The sequence below is a fragment of the Megalops cyprinoides genome, chromosome 1 (genome assembly GCF_013368585.1).
Source record: "Megalops cyprinoides isolate fMegCyp1 chromosome 1, fMegCyp1.pri, whole genome shotgun sequence".
Taxonomy (NCBI): Eukaryota; Metazoa; Chordata; class Actinopteri; order Elopiformes; family Megalopidae; genus Megalops; species Megalops cyprinoides.
In genome coordinates this window covers 27,802,183-27,820,371 of record NC_050583.1, presented here as the reverse complement: position 1 = coordinate 27,820,371, position 18,189 = coordinate 27,802,183, and positions in this window count along the sequence as shown.

Below are 18,189 nucleotides of genomic sequence, written 5' to 3'. Positions count from 1 at the left end.
CTGGATGATAAAATTTTACCATCAGTCTTGATTAGAAGTAATTTTTCATACACTTCAAAAAAATAATAAGAAAAAAATAAATAAACTTGCAAGAAATCTCTTTCTGGACAAACCCCACATGGTTCTTCTGTCAGTCAACTATTTACATACCAGTATGTCTAAATGCTGTCAGTGAACTGGCCTGCCAATATTGAAATGCAAAAATTAAGAGAACAGTGGGACAACATCAGCAAACCATTGGCATTAGCCATTGGCATTAGCCTGCTCTGGCCTGCTGCCAGCAAATGGAACAAGCAAATATGAGCAGCCCATGAGTAAACAAAGCTGACCATAACTGATTTTTTTATGTAATATTCTATTACTAAAAGTCAAGATTCACTGTGACACATGACAACGTACTTGTTGTAATGCACCATAATTGATTGTGGTTAACTATGATAAATAAATTGTGGCTGTGTGGCTATAGCATATCTTGTTATATTATAATACAACAAAACCAAACATGTCAGACCAGCAATCCAAATGCAAGCATTGATTTAATTTTATCTAGTAACAATACTTTGTACAGACATGAAGATATACTTAAGTATTTGTGAAGCAATGTTTAGTTACATTTCAATGTTTTAATTCATGTACTGTGTATTCTTTTGTGCATTTTACATTACATTATTGGCATTTAGCAGACACTCTTACCCAGAGCAACTTACATCAGTTACAATCAGTTACATCAGTTATCCATTTATAGAGCGGGATATTTACTGAGGGTTAAGTACCTTGCTGAAGGGTAAGGGATCGAACCACCAACCTTTTGGTCACAAGTCCTGCTCCTTAACCACTATGCTACACTGCCCATGCATTTGTGCCAAGATACTTGGGATCTCAGAGAAGAGCTGTGTACAGGACACAACATTTTGTTTCAAAATTCAAATTTAATAAACCTCATGGTTATATAGCATCAAAGAGAAACTAAGATTAATAAGATGTCATTTAACATGATAAAATAACTATATAATACATTCTATCATTTTTGCTGCATGTTTATCATTTCAAATTATATCTTTTTAATGATATCTATTTTCTGCTGTTGTGCTATTTTTTTGGAGGTATACCATACCAGTGTTTCTCAGTCCTACTCCTGGAGCCCCCCTGTCCTGCATATCTTCTATCTATCTTTGCTCCAAACACACCTGATTGAAATAACTAACATGCTTTTGATTAAATCAGGTGTGCTCAGCTAATCAAAAGTGCCACTGATGAGTTCAGTCAGGTCGGTAGAGCAGGGAAAGAGGGAAAACGTGCAGAGCAGGGGGGCCCCAGGAGCAGGATTGAGACTATGTGATCAAAAAGTTTTGCAGGCTGTTGATTGTAGCTATAAAATCAGCATTGTACCTAAGTTATTTACTTTTAATACAAATCATTTACAGCAGTCTTGCATCAGTGTATGGCCATACCAAAAAGAAAAATATTTTAGGATATTAAAACAATATACAGCATCTACTAACTCTGGCTGAATTGTATGCTTCAGGACACAGAGAGGAATTCTACGATTTCAAGAAAAAAATAAAAAACAAAACTGACAGGGCATAACAATATTTATCTAGTGACCACTACGACTACAAGTGCTCCCCCTTCCCCCTTCACCTCTTCCCAGTTCTATTTACAAAAAATAATTCTTTAAAATGATGAGCGACCAAATGTTCGCACCAGGGCTTTGCCTTATGTACTAGAGTGATAAGTGAGGGTCAAAAATGAATATTGTGGTTGCACATTTTTTAAAGATGTGGCAGATAGATAAGAAGTGTCAATCCAAAAGTGACAGGGGGCGTTTAATCATCTCTGTGTGTTCTGCTCCATTCCCTTACACAATTCTCGCTGCTTTACGAGTTAAGTAACTGCCTATATTTAACTTCGATGAGACCAGTATGTATAGCTCTTAAATTTGTACTCCTGGACAACCACATACAGTAATTTTCATCAGTCTCCATCATTTAACCCTTTTGTCTGTACGATCAAACCAGTGTGATTTTCCGTTTAGCGTGTATGCTAAAACTGGTGCGATTAGAACACAAGATTGGAAAAATTGTAGCTAATTTTAGCTTTGAGGAAACAGCAATTTAACATTAAAAAATATAACAAATGCGGCGGTGAAAACTATGAGAACCTTAATAACGCTAAAGAAAACATAACAAACCATGTAACGTACCATGCGCGCTACATAGCATAAAATAAGTTTCGTGCGAAAGGGTTAAATCTCTGGTCACATGGTAGACTGTTAGTAGCTAACAATAGCTAGTGCACCACACAAATGCACTGTTCACTCTTGCACAGGGATGGTGTTGTTGGGTCTCCCCTGGCCATTGGCAGGCTAAATTTGGCACTAAAGTTTCTAGTAACCTTGGACCTTTCTGCCCCTGGCATCCATATGGCCTCCACCCTTTTATCCACCCTTTACCTGCTGTGTAATTTTTCATTCAGTTAGTGCACCCATATCCAGAAGTGAAGAAAACCATATCATTCAGGACGATTAAATCCTCACTTGTACAAAAAACATTCCACCATGTATGCTGTGGCACATAAACACAAGTAACTGACATTAATTTGTATGATATTTACACATTTTCACCTAAACACATCAAATAGATACACAGCCTGATAAATAACAATGATAATGATTTAAAAGAAAGACAGAATTAAATTTTAAGAGGGTCATCAAAATCAATATGTATCCCCATATTCTTGATTGTATTCATATTCTTAATCTATGAGGAAATGGCAACAACAGGGCAAAGAAGGACACACATTTTTTACTTCACTTGTATCAAGTGTATAGTGAATATATATCATGCTGTATAATCTGCATTGATCTCCCTTTTGGCCAATGTGCTAGACATCTGTATTGTTTCACATAAATGATTTTAGCACTCCATCTCCTTTGTTGACACGCATAGCAAAGTCAGATTTTCCACACATTATGTGCAAAGGGGATGAAAATGCATTTGGATCATGTAATTTCATCTCTCTGCCAGATTTATTATCCATCTACTTTGATATTATTGCTGTGACCAATGAAATTAGAACAGACGTAGTGCTGTCCCCCAAGGCCCTCTTATTCGACGAGTTAGTGACCCAACACATGTTCTAGCTCAGTGTGAGAAATACGAGGTAAACTTAAGACCTTGTCCTATTGTGACTCAGACTGAGCTTTAGAAAGACTTACATTGCAAAAAAACGTTCTCAGCAAATGACAACATGTTACACTCAATGCTGCATACTGTATACCCAGTGTAACATCCCAAGCTTAAAAATGCTGAGAATTCTTGATTCCTTTTTCACTGGTACAATTTAACTGTTAACCATTGTATATTATACAGGTAAGTGACTGTTTACCCTTGTATATTTACCAAATGTATGTTTGTATGGGAATAATTTTGTCCCCAGTATTTTGTCCCCCCCCAATCAGTGCTGTCGTCAATTGCTGTGCTCTTTAAATTGTGCTTTTTAAATTGTTTCTTGTTGCCGTCTTTACCCTGACGCTCATTGCCCCGTTTGAAGTTGTTGAAGTTTGCCGTTTGAAAGTGGATCGTATTAGTTGCCCTATAGGCTGTAATTGTACAAATCTAATAGTACTGTGTCCTCAAACAGACGTTGCTCTCAGCTGAGAACTGTCTCATTGTGGAACTGTACACATCCTGTCCCCGTACTGTCGCTATACTTGCTGTATGCACTTTTGTAAGTCGCTTTGGATAAAAGCGTCTGCTAAATAAATAAATGTAAATGTAAATGTATTTTTGATTATATGTAATTGATTCTTAAATCGTGCAAAGGGTATGCACTAAATAAGTCTAGTTAGTCTTGCTGTTTTAACCAGCCTTCATACAAGGTGACAAGATACCAAGATGGGCCTTCCCCAAACTGCTGCCACAAAGTTGGAAGCATAGCATTGTCCAAAATGTCTTGGTATGCTGAAGCATTAAGATTGCCCTTCACTGGAGATAAGGGGCTTAGCCCAAACCCTGAAAAACAGGTGTGGCGAAATAGTGTGTGTGTGTGTGTGTGTGTGTGTGTGTGTGTATTATATATATATATATATATATATATATATATATATATACACACACACACACTACATGGCCAAAAGTATGTAGACACCTGACCATCACACCTATATGAGCTTTTTGTGTTTCCAAAACCACAAGAATTTGTGCCCATTCAACCAAAAGAGCATTTGTGAGGTACTGATGTTGGACGAGAAGGCGTGACTCGCAATTCGCATTCTAATTCATCTAATTCATCCATGTCTTTGAATCATTGTAAGGTTTGTCTATGGAGATTGCATGGCATGTGCTTGATTTTATGCACCTGTTAACAATTGGTGTGGCTGAAACACCTGAACTCAATAATTAGGAGGGGAGTCCACATACTTTTGGCCATATAATTCACACACACACACATGTATATATACATATATATACATCCATTTTTTCAATCTGTGTTTTAATGCCTGTGACTTGCAGTTGGTTACTAATATTTGGGTACTATTGAGTGAGGAAAGACCAATTGGGCAAAAAGTAACAGAGGCTACTGGATGGTTTTAGGTGATGTAATGTAGCAGGAAAATTAACACAGACAGATATTTCTGCAAATACCACAAGGTCATTGTGGTTATTTCTGTAGGAAACCATTGGCAATTGGCATATCTGTCATTTTGATGTGACTAAAATTATTACTTATGCCTAATATTTGAGTTAATAAGGTATGTACAGTCAAAAAAGTCCTTGCTTACACTGCTAACATAGTCAAGCAGACCTTCTCAGTGTAGTGATTATAAGGGGTCCAGTTGAATATGTTTGGATGAGCAGTTCCCATGTTAACTAGCATGGTGGAAGAGTGAATAGTATTATTTAATTGAAGATCCAAGGTCATGTGTTCACAGTCATGACATTGTATCAAATATTGAAAACCTGGCTCAGAAAATGTTTCAAATGGCTCAAAATGGTCAAATGTGCCAGATGCAATTTTAACTTAGGAGGTCATAAGCTAAATAAGAACCCATCCTCGCTAAATGCTTTCTTAGGAGAGCAACTTTAGGTGTTCTCTCACAGCATGTCTGGACTGCTTAAAGGTACACCAAGGCTCACATCACCATTAAACATTATGGTCTCCTATGTGAAGTGGAAGAAGGTGTAAACCCTGAAAGTGGCGAAGCACACTCCCTGATGTGAACGTCTGACTAGATTTCTGCTGCCAGTTCATCCTTTGCCAGATAATAAAAGCTCCTTCCAGATTCCTCTAAAGCTGGTCCACTGCTCTGGCGGAGCATTATTGCTGTGAATTACCTAATTATTTACTAAATTATAAAAGTCAAATCTGCAGCGCCAACTGTTCCCCAAACTGCCAGGATGTGCAGCGTTGCAAAACTAGTAGTAAAAATGTAAACAAAGCGGCACTATTAATGGGAGTGACAGTCTGTCCACACATGCTGTTCCCACTGGCCTCAATCAAGGGGAGCGCTTTGCAAATAAACGAAGCCGCTGCCGCTAATAAACTCCCGCTCTAATTACTGGCTGCAGATGCATCAACTGAGGCAAATGAGATGCAGGCAACCATTAATTATCTAATGAAGCCAGCAATGCTGCAGACAAGGTGGAGCTGATTAAATATTAAACAGGAGCATATGGGGAGTGCTGGGCTGCGGGAGGGAGAGGGAGTGAGAGAGAAGGAGAAGGAAGAGGATGGAAAAAATGCCAAGAGAAAATGTGAAGAGCCCTTACATCAGCGACATGAAAGAGAGGAATCAGTGGGAAGTGATGGCTGTGACAAGAGAGTTCGCCACTTGGAGTAGCGAAGAAGGCAATTAGGGGGCAAAGGAGAATTAAACAAAGAAAACACGCAGAGGAGGCATAATGAAGCCTGACTTCTGAAGCTGTGTGCAGATGAAAGGTGCACTGCGGCTCTGTGACATGTTCAACTAAGTTGGTGCTGTTGCTGGAAGAGGGGGTTTGTGGTATTGCCTCCATCAACAATGCTTTTCATACAGTCCAGTGGCACAAAGTGGGTCACAGACAAATACTGTACAGGATTGGACTAAATCTCTCAACTCTTAAACACTATCGTTGACTGCCTGTGTGCTAAAAGGTATACATACAGTAGTCATACCAATTCAAGCAATATTGATCATAATTCTGACTATTAATTTATGCAAGAATTTCTGTGTCTAGTTGTCATGCAAAGTTTAACACATTCCTGAATCAGTGAAGGCTAAGCAAAGTTTTCCTTTGGATATTTACATAGTCATTTCTTACAGCCAGGGATGGTCCTTCAAAGAACAATTCCACAAGTAGAAAAATTGAGAAAAGCATTTGATGCCCCTTTTCCAGGTCAGGAAAAATCTGTCACATCAACATTATTTGTGCTTTACATTCCTGACATCTTGCTTGTGATTCATATCACTAACATATGTTGCATAATTACAGCCAGTATGATATGACCTGGGCCACAAATATCTTTTAAGTGCTGTGTAACAGCAGAATTTAAAATGGGCTCTAAATTTATGTGCTGATAATTTCATGACAGTCTTTAAAAAACATGTAGGATAATGAGCAAAAAGAATTGATATGGCAAAACTTAAAAAAGGAAACATTTTAGCTGTTCTGTTTAATCAGGGTAAAAAAATGGTCCTGCAATGTCATCATTGTCTGAGGGACCATCCCTTTTATGATGTGAAAAGAACAGTAGATTGCAGTGAAACACAATGTACACTGCCTTCTCTACACACATACTGCAGGGACCAGTTAAACATATATGCATGAAATGACACACAACAATTCTACTGCAATTCTACTACTATGCGACATCTACAATTTTAGCGATTAATATAATAGTCTACAAAATGCCTAATGATATAAAGTATATTAGTCTGTAAGACTTTGTTTTGTGTGTCATTACTCCCATTAATGAGCAAGGTGTAATTAAGGTCACTCTGTCACAATTTGATAAATGTGAACCCCTGCAAATCTTCACTAATGCACTAAATCTTGCATGATGCTCTAGTGATGCTCTATTAGATTTGACTTATTGAAATTACACTGGAGATCTGTGTGCTTCTCACCCATTATGGGTACAACTTCAATCTTTATCATGATAATAATTCTACATGATTGCTTTCACTTATCCCTAATATTCTGTCACTTGCTTTGATAACAAAATATCAACTGTTTTTATTAGTGCCATCTCAGTGTCTTTTGCATATGTAATCCACGCTGCCTCCAAGCATTGAGTGGAAAACCTCACAGATGTGAAATTAATGGTTAATCTTAACAAGTCACAGCTAAGTAGCATGACACTTAAATACATCTTGAATGTTACCATTCATTTATCCCTCCAGAATCCAACTTCATCTTTTCTAGAATGTGAGATGGCCAATACAATCAAAATCATAGTCAGTTAGGTTCCTTGGAAATGCATGTTTCAATATAAACATAACATGCTGTGCCGCAACAAAGCAGCAGAAATGACACGTATCACGGAGCATATGAAGCTTCTGAGATATCAGGCTTTGAATGATACACCTTAGAAAAGGATATGGTGATGAGGTCTGATTCTGATCACAAATTCATCAACACAGCAGAGGAGTCATGTCATGAGGATTTCATTGTCATTGAACCTAAAAGGGACCATAAAATAAATACTGTGTTATTTTCAGTTATTGTGATAGGTATCTGCTAGCTGGCTGTGCCTTGCTTTGACACTGAAGATGGCTGGTTACAAATCTGTTTTAGGACCTCACTAGCTGACCAGCTGTAGCCTCTTTACAAAACAAAATCATTAATGCTAGCTATCCATATCTCAGTATTCTATGATGACTGTAACAAAGCCATTTACAGATGTAGCTACACAGGTCACAGTAGGGGACATAGATTCCAGTTCAACATGGGGTAGTGGTGGTGGTGGGGGGGACCACAAAAATACATTTTCTTATTTTAAGAAGGACACTGATACCGATTACATCAGTCTCAACATTAGCATATACATCAATGAGCCAAAACATTATGACCACCTGCCTATGCGTTTGGTCCTCTGTGTGCCGCCAAAACAGCACCAACCTGCTGAGGCATGGACTCTACAAGACCTCCGAAGGTGTCCTGTGGTATCTGGCACCGAACCATTCGCAGCAGATCCTTCAAGTCCTGTAAGTTGCGAGGTAGAGCTGCCATGGATTGAACTTGTCCGCCATGGATTGGATTGGTCCAGCACATCCCACAGATGCTCAATCGGATTGAGCTCTGTAGAATTTGGAGACTAGGGCAACACCTTGAACACTTCATCATGTTCCTCAAACCATTCCCGAACAATGTGTGCACTGTGGTAGGGCGCGTTATCCTGCTGAGAGAGGCCACTGCCATCAGGGAATACCATTGCCATGAAAGGGTGTATCTGGTCTGCAACGATGTTTAGGTAGGTGGCACGTGTCAAATTGATGGGCAAATGGCCGGACCCAGGGTTTCCCAGCAGACCATTGCCCAGAGCATCACAGTCCCTCCACCGGCTAACCCAGGGCTAGTAGAAGTGCAGTGTGAATTGTATAGCCCTGGGCTTAGGTTAACTCTGGGCTAACAATGTGTGTGTGTGTGAAAAGGGGCTAAGTTATCCCAGGGTCAAATCTTAGCCCAGGGCTAAGGATAGCCCTGGGCTAAGAATATGCAATGTGAAAAGCCTTAATGTTTTGGCTCAATGGTGTACATGCAGATACATGAATTCTGTATTCTAGCAAGTGATGCTCTGATGAAAGTTCTCTAATTACTGTAAAAAGAGAATTCCAAAAGGCACCCCAAGCCAAACACTTATTGATAGCTTGATAATATGTGGTATAAACTCCAGTCTGTACCATTCACCAACTTCCTGCCAATCCAAAACACAGAATCCATTTTCTGGTTTACTTTATTGTAAGTGCACATCACAAGATACAGTTGCCTAGCTAGCTTGTTTATTCATCAATAGCTAGCTAAATAAATAAACTAAATAAACTACCTATCAATGAGTGAACAAGCTCAGTAGCTATCTGGCAATAATTTAATGTTAACTAGCCAATGCTATTGTTGGTTAACTTGATTACATGGTTGGACATCATCAGGTAGCATCACAAAGTGCAAAAATTTGAAAGTAATGTTAACAGGCATATATTAAATGAATTGGACAATTGTATATTTATTTTATATTTTAGAATTTATTTTTATAATTTAATCATTTAAATAATTTTTATTCATAACAATCTGTATTGCAATCGTAATGTAAGTAACATAAAACTGTAGATGAAAACATACTACACTATACTAAGGGTTGATGAGTCACTTCTCAGAAAACAAACCAGCTGGAAGACTGACTGGTGCTTTCCCTTTGTGATGTAGGGGCATTGAAGAGCTGGCAGCCATGTGAAAGCTTCCCTGGAGCAGTGCTTAGAGGCCTGGTGCCTAATCTCTGATGAAACGGGTCTATTATCAGTGCCTACCCAGGAGAAAGGGGAGCAGAACAGATCTGATTGAGAGGCAATTAGCTTCTGCACTGCTGCCCCCTGCTTTCCCTCAGTTTTACACCCATTCATTTCTTATTATGTGTTTCTCTTAACACAAACCTCTCATCACAGCTGGGCAGTTTCTCTGAATCACAAGTGAGTGGTCACAATGAATTCAAATAATTAAAACCTTCCTTTTCCAACAATATATACCAAACATATATATATGTATGTGTGTGTGTGTGTGGCCTGTCTGTCTGTCTGCCTGTGTGTGTGCCAATACAGCTATCAGTAAAGCTTATCATCTACACTGACAAAATGTAGAGAGCCAGTAAAGCCAAGTGCAATCAGATTTACAATTACAGGGGAGTGCATGATACAAACTCATAAACTTTTAATGAATCAAAATCAACGACCTTAAAATCCATCTCGCTGCATTTGTTTTACAGTTATCATTTACATAAACACAGTGTGGCTAGGATCACATTTATTTTACATAAATGCAAAAACAAAGACACAATTAAAATAACATTCATTTGGTCACACATCTGGCTCCTGGCTCCAAGGAAATCCTTGCTCAGTCCCATTAAAACAAGGAGAGGGCAAGCACACCGTACAACTCAGAAAACAAACCATGTTTGCCATCAAGTAAACATAAGTATTTTTATGTTCTAAAAATGTACTAAATTAATTTGAAATTGTCTGCAATTTTTAGCGTCCTGTATTACAATATAGAAAAAAAATGTTCCTTCGCAGACACTGACTTAAACATGATTGACATTGGGTATGCGTAAGCCTTCCTCTGTCATATTACCCTGTCATATTATTGTACAGTGAACGAATATGATGTGATTTGAGTTCAAAAATAATGTTTTTGGGAGGCAACCTGCAGTAAATGACTCTATAGGCTAGTTGTTTAGGAGCATGTTCCAGAGGTCTCACACCAGCAAGTATAGGGAGACAGGATACATTATTACATTAGAGAGCCTCAAGAGGTGTTGTGATTGGACTGATGGTGGAGCACAACTTGTAGCATAGCTGATAGGACATCTAAATTCAGCCAGCTGATAGATAATACATGTTACCTTGGTCACCAAACAAAGTAATGGATTTGAAATGCAACTAAATTTGGGTTTGAAATTTCCACTAAATGTGGGTTTTACATGAATGAGGATTTAAGTGAGCTTCAATGCCATTTGGACTCAGACACAAGAAGAGAAGATAAATGGAAATAAGTGATATGTCTATATGAATGAATTTCATCCATCTTTTAAATATATTTATTCAATAAATAATGTAATGATGCTCTGGTGCAGTAGAAACTACGGACACATGTGTGGATTAAAGTGTGGCATTGGCTCTGGGGGGTATTCTCCCAATCGCGCGTAAGTCCTTTTTTGCGCGCCTCCACGCATTTCTGTTACGCGTATTCTCCCCTACACGCTTCAATCACGCCCACAGTGCTTAACTTCAGAATGAAGTCGGGTCATGAAAGAGGCATGATTTATTTAAAATAGAAGTAGACTGAGTCACAACCTCGTTTATTTTGGCTGTCGGGTAAATGTGGACCGTGGACTTAAGCATTTACTATGTGAATACCATTGAAATCCATTCAAACCATAAACCAGACTCTGATTTTGAAAATAAATGCAATTATTTTGCAAGTATATTATGAATCTCCTCAAAGGAAAGCATTTGTTTCTATGTATGACATAAACCCAAAAAATAAAGTAAATATACCAAACAACACATGTGCTGGGCCTATGTATAAAGACATATTTGATTTGTGGAGATTCATTAACCCTTTCGCACGTAACTTATTTTTTATGCTATGTAGCGCGTGTGCTAGGCTACATTACATGGTTTGTTATGTTTTCATTACCGTTATTAAGCTTCTCATAGTTTTCAGTAAGCATTTGCTATATTTTTTTAATGTTACATCACTGTAACATAATGTTTCATCAAAGCTAAAATTAGCTAGAATTTTTCCAATCTAGTTTTCTAATCGCACGGGTTTTAGCATACGTGCTAAATGGCTAATTACACCGTTGTGACTGTACGCACGAAAGGGTTAATAAAAACGCACTATTGAGGAAAAGGTGCAACAAAATGCATGTTCCAATGTCCATGCTTGAACTCATGCTGAGTAGCCTGTTATTAAAAATTCATTAGTAATCACTCATCATGACTCTTCCAAAGTACTCTCTATTAGCTGAATTGATTAATGAATGGGTAACGCTCTGCTATTTATACTCATCTTAATTGATATTTCTGTTTTATCCTAATTGAACTAATAATTTACCAGGTTTGTTCACTATACAATGTGATGTAAAACGTTTTTTTTTTTTCTGTTTAACAATGTAATATAGGGTTACAAGAAACGCTATTGTAGTTTAAAAATAATGACACACAAATATTGTAAATTTTGAACTTTATTTGTACATGTACAATAATGTTAAAAGTAAGCCTACCGCTGACTTAAAAGGCAATATGGTGTTTTGCCAGGTAGTGGCGCTTGACATACTACAGCCCTCAGAAGTGCGTAGCTGAAAAGCGCGTAAGTCAAGGGAAGAATACGCGTAAATGGTGTTTACATAGGAAATGCCCATATTTTTGGATTGCTCCGCCCTAAGCGCGCAGCTGCCTTCATGGCGCGCAAATCATAGACTTAAGTCAAGGGGAGAATACACGTAGGGTGAAAAGTGCATATCTGCGCACTTTTTTTGACTTATGCGCATGGGAGAATATGCCCCTCTGTGATTAGTTACTTGAGCTATTCAGTCCTCCCATTCTGTCCACCTACAGTAACTTTACCTTTCAGAAGCCATATAAACTTATAAGACACATCCCCAAGTTGGATGCCAAGTGAAAAAGTAGAAGAGAAGCAAGCATGAGGGAAATGACAGCACAGACACAGCAATTGTGGGATAATCAATCATGCATTTATTAGTTAGCCCCACACAGCAAATCAACCTGAGGAAAGGGACCAAAATTACATGATGTAATGCTGCATCTAATCTAGCAAAATTGATCAGATCATTCCTGACAGTCCACAGCACCCATAGGGAAGACACTACTGCAAGGAGTTTAAATGTATTATGGATGTGCAGAATCACCAGGTTTTGCATTAAAAAAGCAACAAGGGAGGGTCTCCTGCCCAGTCCATGTTCCTCAGGAGCAGGCAAAAGAAACTGAGGAGAAAGCCACTTTAATAATGGAATTAATAACCAATTTTAAATTATGTTTCTGACATGTGAACCTACCAGTGCATTAATTATTGATCACCCATTTCTGCAAAGACAAATTGCAATTACACAGTGGAATGCAACCTCTGTGACATAGTCAAACATTAAAATTGCAACTATTTTCTCTTTTCTTTCTCCATGGCTATATTTCTGTAAATGCAAATACAAATTCAAACAGTGAGATGTGAACCACAATCATCTTCACATTCCGTGGCTACCTATCACAAAATTATTTCAGTTTTTTGATCAAATTTTTATTCAAATTGATTTCATTTTAATATGTACATTTGTCACCTTATATTGTCCCGGGCCTTTGTGTACGCAGGTTAGGAGAAATAGCTAGCAGTTGATGGGTAGCATACAATGGGAAATAAGAGGTTAATGAAATATTATTGTAATATTATGTAATATCCTGTAATTACCACTAGAAAAAAAAATACAAGATTATTTTATTTATGGAAGATAGTGTATCGTGTTCAATGTTTTCAGTTAGGAATCACCTTTTTCAAAACCCATTTTTTGTTTAAGAAATTAAAGACAACCTACAGAAATTCTGCAGACAAATGCACAGTTCCTTATTTCATGGACAGTAGTGGTACACTGAGGACAAACATAAAACTGAACAACTCCAGTCAAGTTAGCAGTCATGACTGTTGATGAAAAGAATTCCACTCAGAAAAGGCATCAGAATATGAGACTAGCTGATTGACGGAGGAGTGAATATGTGTGATTGTATTTTGTGAAAAAGTAATTGTACATTAGTCAAAATATCATCTGTAGAATCGTTAAAATAATATTTTTCATTAAAAAATATTTGTTTAAACTTTAATTGCATTGAACCTAATCAATATTACCTCTACCTCACAGAACAAATATGCCAGATTAAACAGGGTGTGATTTTACTGAGGTTCCAATATTATCCAATGAAGCCACCAAAGAATAATACTTGAACTTATTCACATGTTTACCGACAAATAGAGAAAGCTAATGCACTTATATTTTTAATTATCAGTGTCAAACTTTACAACTCTAACAGTGATATAGCAGTTTTTTGTTTAAATCCAATATTTATAATCATGTAAGGATCAATTCATAAACCTCACTTTCATGCTTGTTGTATACCTCTTGGGCTGCTTAAGTTCCCATGTGGGAGACATATGTTTGGGACAGAGTGTTTTGATTGTCAGCAAGGTACATGCCTTCTGACCTGACATATTCCCTACAGTTTAAATGGTAACTAGCTAGCTTTGGTTCAGTACCATAAAAGCAATGATGTAGTTACTCCGGAGAAGCCAGAAAATGTCTTGGACCACTTTGCCAGCTAGCTCTGGACAGCAAAATCCTACATCCTCCTCTCTGAGGCAATGGCAAAGGCTGTGAAGATGAGACACAGCTCACAGAGGGTGAGGGTGAAGCACAAGGAAATCCCCATTGCTTACTTAGATGACAGGGAGTTGACAGACAGAATGTCTCCTGTGCTTTCGGACAAAGTGATGATTTATGGCAGCTTTTCTCAAAATATCTGGAAAGCCACATAAATCTGCCCATTTAAATCTGCGTTATGCTGGCAATAATCTGTGCATGTTCAGAATTGGGCACAGGTTTGATTCAAAAAGTGTCAGGGATTGTCACTAGCATTTCAGCAATCAACATGCTTCAGCAGACCTTCAACATGTTCCTGTGTAGAATGCTAAGGCTCACAGATGGTTACATACGATTCCTCAACACTCAATTTTAAAATGATCATTTCGTTAAGATATCCTAGTTCATATGATTGGTATGCATGTTCAAATTTCCATATTTCCTTTTGCTTTTGCTGTGTGAACTACACTGTATACCCTATAACTAATGTCAGCAAAACATTGAGGCCAACAGTTTTTTTTTACATTTTACATTTTTACACATTAAACTACTGCTCAACTGGTTGCAAAATTAATGTAATTTCTTGGAAAAAATCAGCTTTCATAATTTAAGTCACAAGTGTTCTGTGTCTTGGTTCTGCTGTGAGTACGGGCAGCCACAATGGAACTCTAAGAATTTGGATCAGCCACCCGGATCTTCCAAGGGAAGTGTAGTTTTCCAGAGTGAAATAATGCATTTAAAGCATGCAGTTTTGCTCCTCCCATTGTTATAGGTTCACCTGTGTGTGAGTTAAATCTGAATAGAAATAAATGAAAGTGAGTTGTGCAAAAAACGTCTTAATATCACTTCAACAACTACCAGTATATCAGAATTTTCTAATTTCTCAATATTTCTTTAAAACATATCTGAAGTTGAAAAAAATAATCCAGCAGCCATATTGTCTTTATGTCCAGTTTTGGGTTGAAGCGGGATGAAAATTTAAAAACATGTTTCATTTGTTTTAATTCACTGTAGTCCTTCAATTATGACAACTGTAAAATGCATTAATAATACAACTAAAACCTTTTAGAGACAGGCAGTATAGTGGACCACCGTTGGTTATGAGCAGTGAAATTGTCAGAGAAAGAAGGGATGCTCCCAGAATAATAATCTTTTAAAATCTAAGGGAACAACGTGACATCTTGTACAAACACCATGCTTCATGATTTCATTTCAACTACGGTTTAGTAAAGTTTAGTCACATCACTTTCACTTCCATTCTATCAAAAAGAGGCTTTACTTATTTAAACATCTTAATGATCTAGAATGGGATTTTACACATACTATTTTGTAGCAAAAAAATATGATTCAATAAATCTCTTCCATTAAATCTCATTCATTAAATTGAAGAAATACACAAGATATTGTGATTTTATCTGGCAAATGTGGCCTGTCCCTGAAAAAGGCTAATTCTAATATGGAGAACAAGATGTTTAGTCTTTTCCTGTTCTGAGACAGGATGACATGGTTGGTAAAGAAACGAAAATAACAAATTTGTAATGCCTCATCCTGCTGGGAAGTTGAGGAATTAGGCAGATGAAAAGATGGAGAGGATTGTTTTTTGATAAACAATAAAAAAAATTACTACTCAAGGTGCTAAATGTTTCATAACCCTGCAGGGCTCCACACACTTTTAGTGTCAACTCAGGTTAAGACACACAAAAGGAAAAATTAACTGCAGGAAGAGGAGGGCAAAAAATGAAGGTCAGAGGGAAGGCTTTCTATTTTTCAGGCCACTTGATAAATTCCACAGGGCCCTTCCTTCTGTCTCTGAAATTAGAGCACATGGCTTTTTGGAAGGAAGTTTGATATGTGACTGGGAATTACATCATTGATCTTGGGCATCAGGTTCTTTAACTACAGTCAAGGAAAAATGTGACCTTCACATCTTTATCCGAAACACAGGTATGGCATGGATAAAACACCAATAGTATTGACGTCCAGTCACATAATCCATATCAATCACTGTAGTGTGAGACATTGGTTTGTTTTTGGGATAAATTGTGTAAAATGGTATCTTAGCTCATAATGATGAAAAAGCATACCATTATCAAACAGATTGATGCGCACATTATCTTGGCGGTCTGAGCTCTTTGTTCCCCTGTTTGCTTAGTCAGCCTCTGATGCAGTTCTTTCATTCTTACAATTGTATTTTAAAATGCCTCGCTGATTGCAGATGAATAGCGACCTTGCATGTGTGGTCAACAATTAATCTTCATGTTTGTCAAAATGTCAGCTGAATGTCATTTGCAAATTAACCCATGCATTTGTCACGGCGACTATCCCAAAACTAAAGGAAAAATCTGCCTTTTTGGTCCTTCTCAGCTGTGTATCACCAGTTATGAAAGCTTACCCTCCCTTTCCACACATATTTAGAGCTGATCTAACTGATATTAACAGCTAGTTACAACTGAGTCACTTCATGAGAGAAATTGCATACAAACAGGTATAAATCTGCTTTACAAATACTTATTATTGGGTTACTTTTTTATCAACTGCTTCAAAGAAGTGTCATATTTTTACACAAAATGCCTTTAAAAAAAGTTCAGCAATTTACATTTTGTGACGGAAGCCTATGAGATATTATATAATTTTAGTTTGTCCCTCTCTACTGTAAACCTCCACTTGTATACTTACTGTATGAAAGCATATTTAGTTATTACAATACGTAAACTATCACTTAAAGCTATACAGCTCTGAGGAGGATGCCAGAAGGCATTGGAATATCAGTTCTACCCATTCCTGCCACCTAAGGACTTCAATCTTCCAGGACAGAAAACAAAAACAAAAACAAAACAAAAAAAAAACGATGTTTCTTTTTTTGGCTTACTTACATGCTATCATTCCTATCTGTTGCCTGTTATCAGTTTGTTGCTACAGATATGATCATGTTTTTTATTATTAACTCATAGCACGTAATCTTTTAAGTAGGACCTAGTAATATAGTAAACTGACTTGGTGACATCACATCATTACTCATTCTATGTGCAATTAAAAACTGAGAGGTATGGTTACCATCATAATTTAATTATTGCTCATGTATTGGTCTTAAAATAGTAACCATTACAATCACAGCAAAACTGACTTCAGGCGAATAGAGCTTTTAGTAAAAGCTCTCTCTGTAACACCATCCTTCGGTCAAAGTAAATGAGCTGGGCAGGTTTCTTTTCTTGTGTCTTGTTTCTTTTCCATGCCTAAACAAGAAATGACAGTTCCTCAGGTGACTGCTATCTTTGTGGCAGCTTGAACACATGTAAAGTTGTACTGATGGTGTGGTTACCTACTCAATGACCTCTAAGTCCACTTGGGCTGCTGCAGCCTGAAGCACTGGTTTGTTCCCTGTCACTCCTATTGAGGCTGAAGACAACCACTTTTCTGAGGCTGCTGCAGATACCCTGTCTACTCATGCACCGAACATGAGACAGGCATTCTGTTGTACTAAATATATGGCCCTGTACTATGTTAACTTCATAAAATCAATGAGTGATTTTTCTCAAAAATTAAGTATCATGGTCATGCACCTTTCTCTTGCAGTTGTGCACGAAGATCTGATATTTCACATTTGTGCTTTTTATTTTTTTTTTTGAATATTGATTTTGTGAGTTTTCAGCTTGACATCATCTATACTATTGTTATTGAGAACTGGAATATTGTCCATGGATGAACTCTATAAGATCTAGCAATGGTCTTACCATGTACAAAGACTTTTTTATGGTGTGCACTGAAGTGTCTTCATTCTAGCATTCTAATTACTAAACTTATAATTAGTTTTCTCTGGGAATTTTTTTAAAGGTATTATCCATATTTCTTTCTGTCTACCTTTACATCCACGTTGTAAGATTAAAACAGGTGAAACAACCATTTCAAATACTAAAACACTTTTCTGTCACCCCCATTAATGCAGAAATGAATAAATGCCCTTTAACTATTCCATTAAATAAATAAAGACCACCACAATATCCCCTTATCTTGTGAAACTTTATTGATGGTTATTGTTCAGCGGATCATACTGCATGCACATACGATGACAAGGAG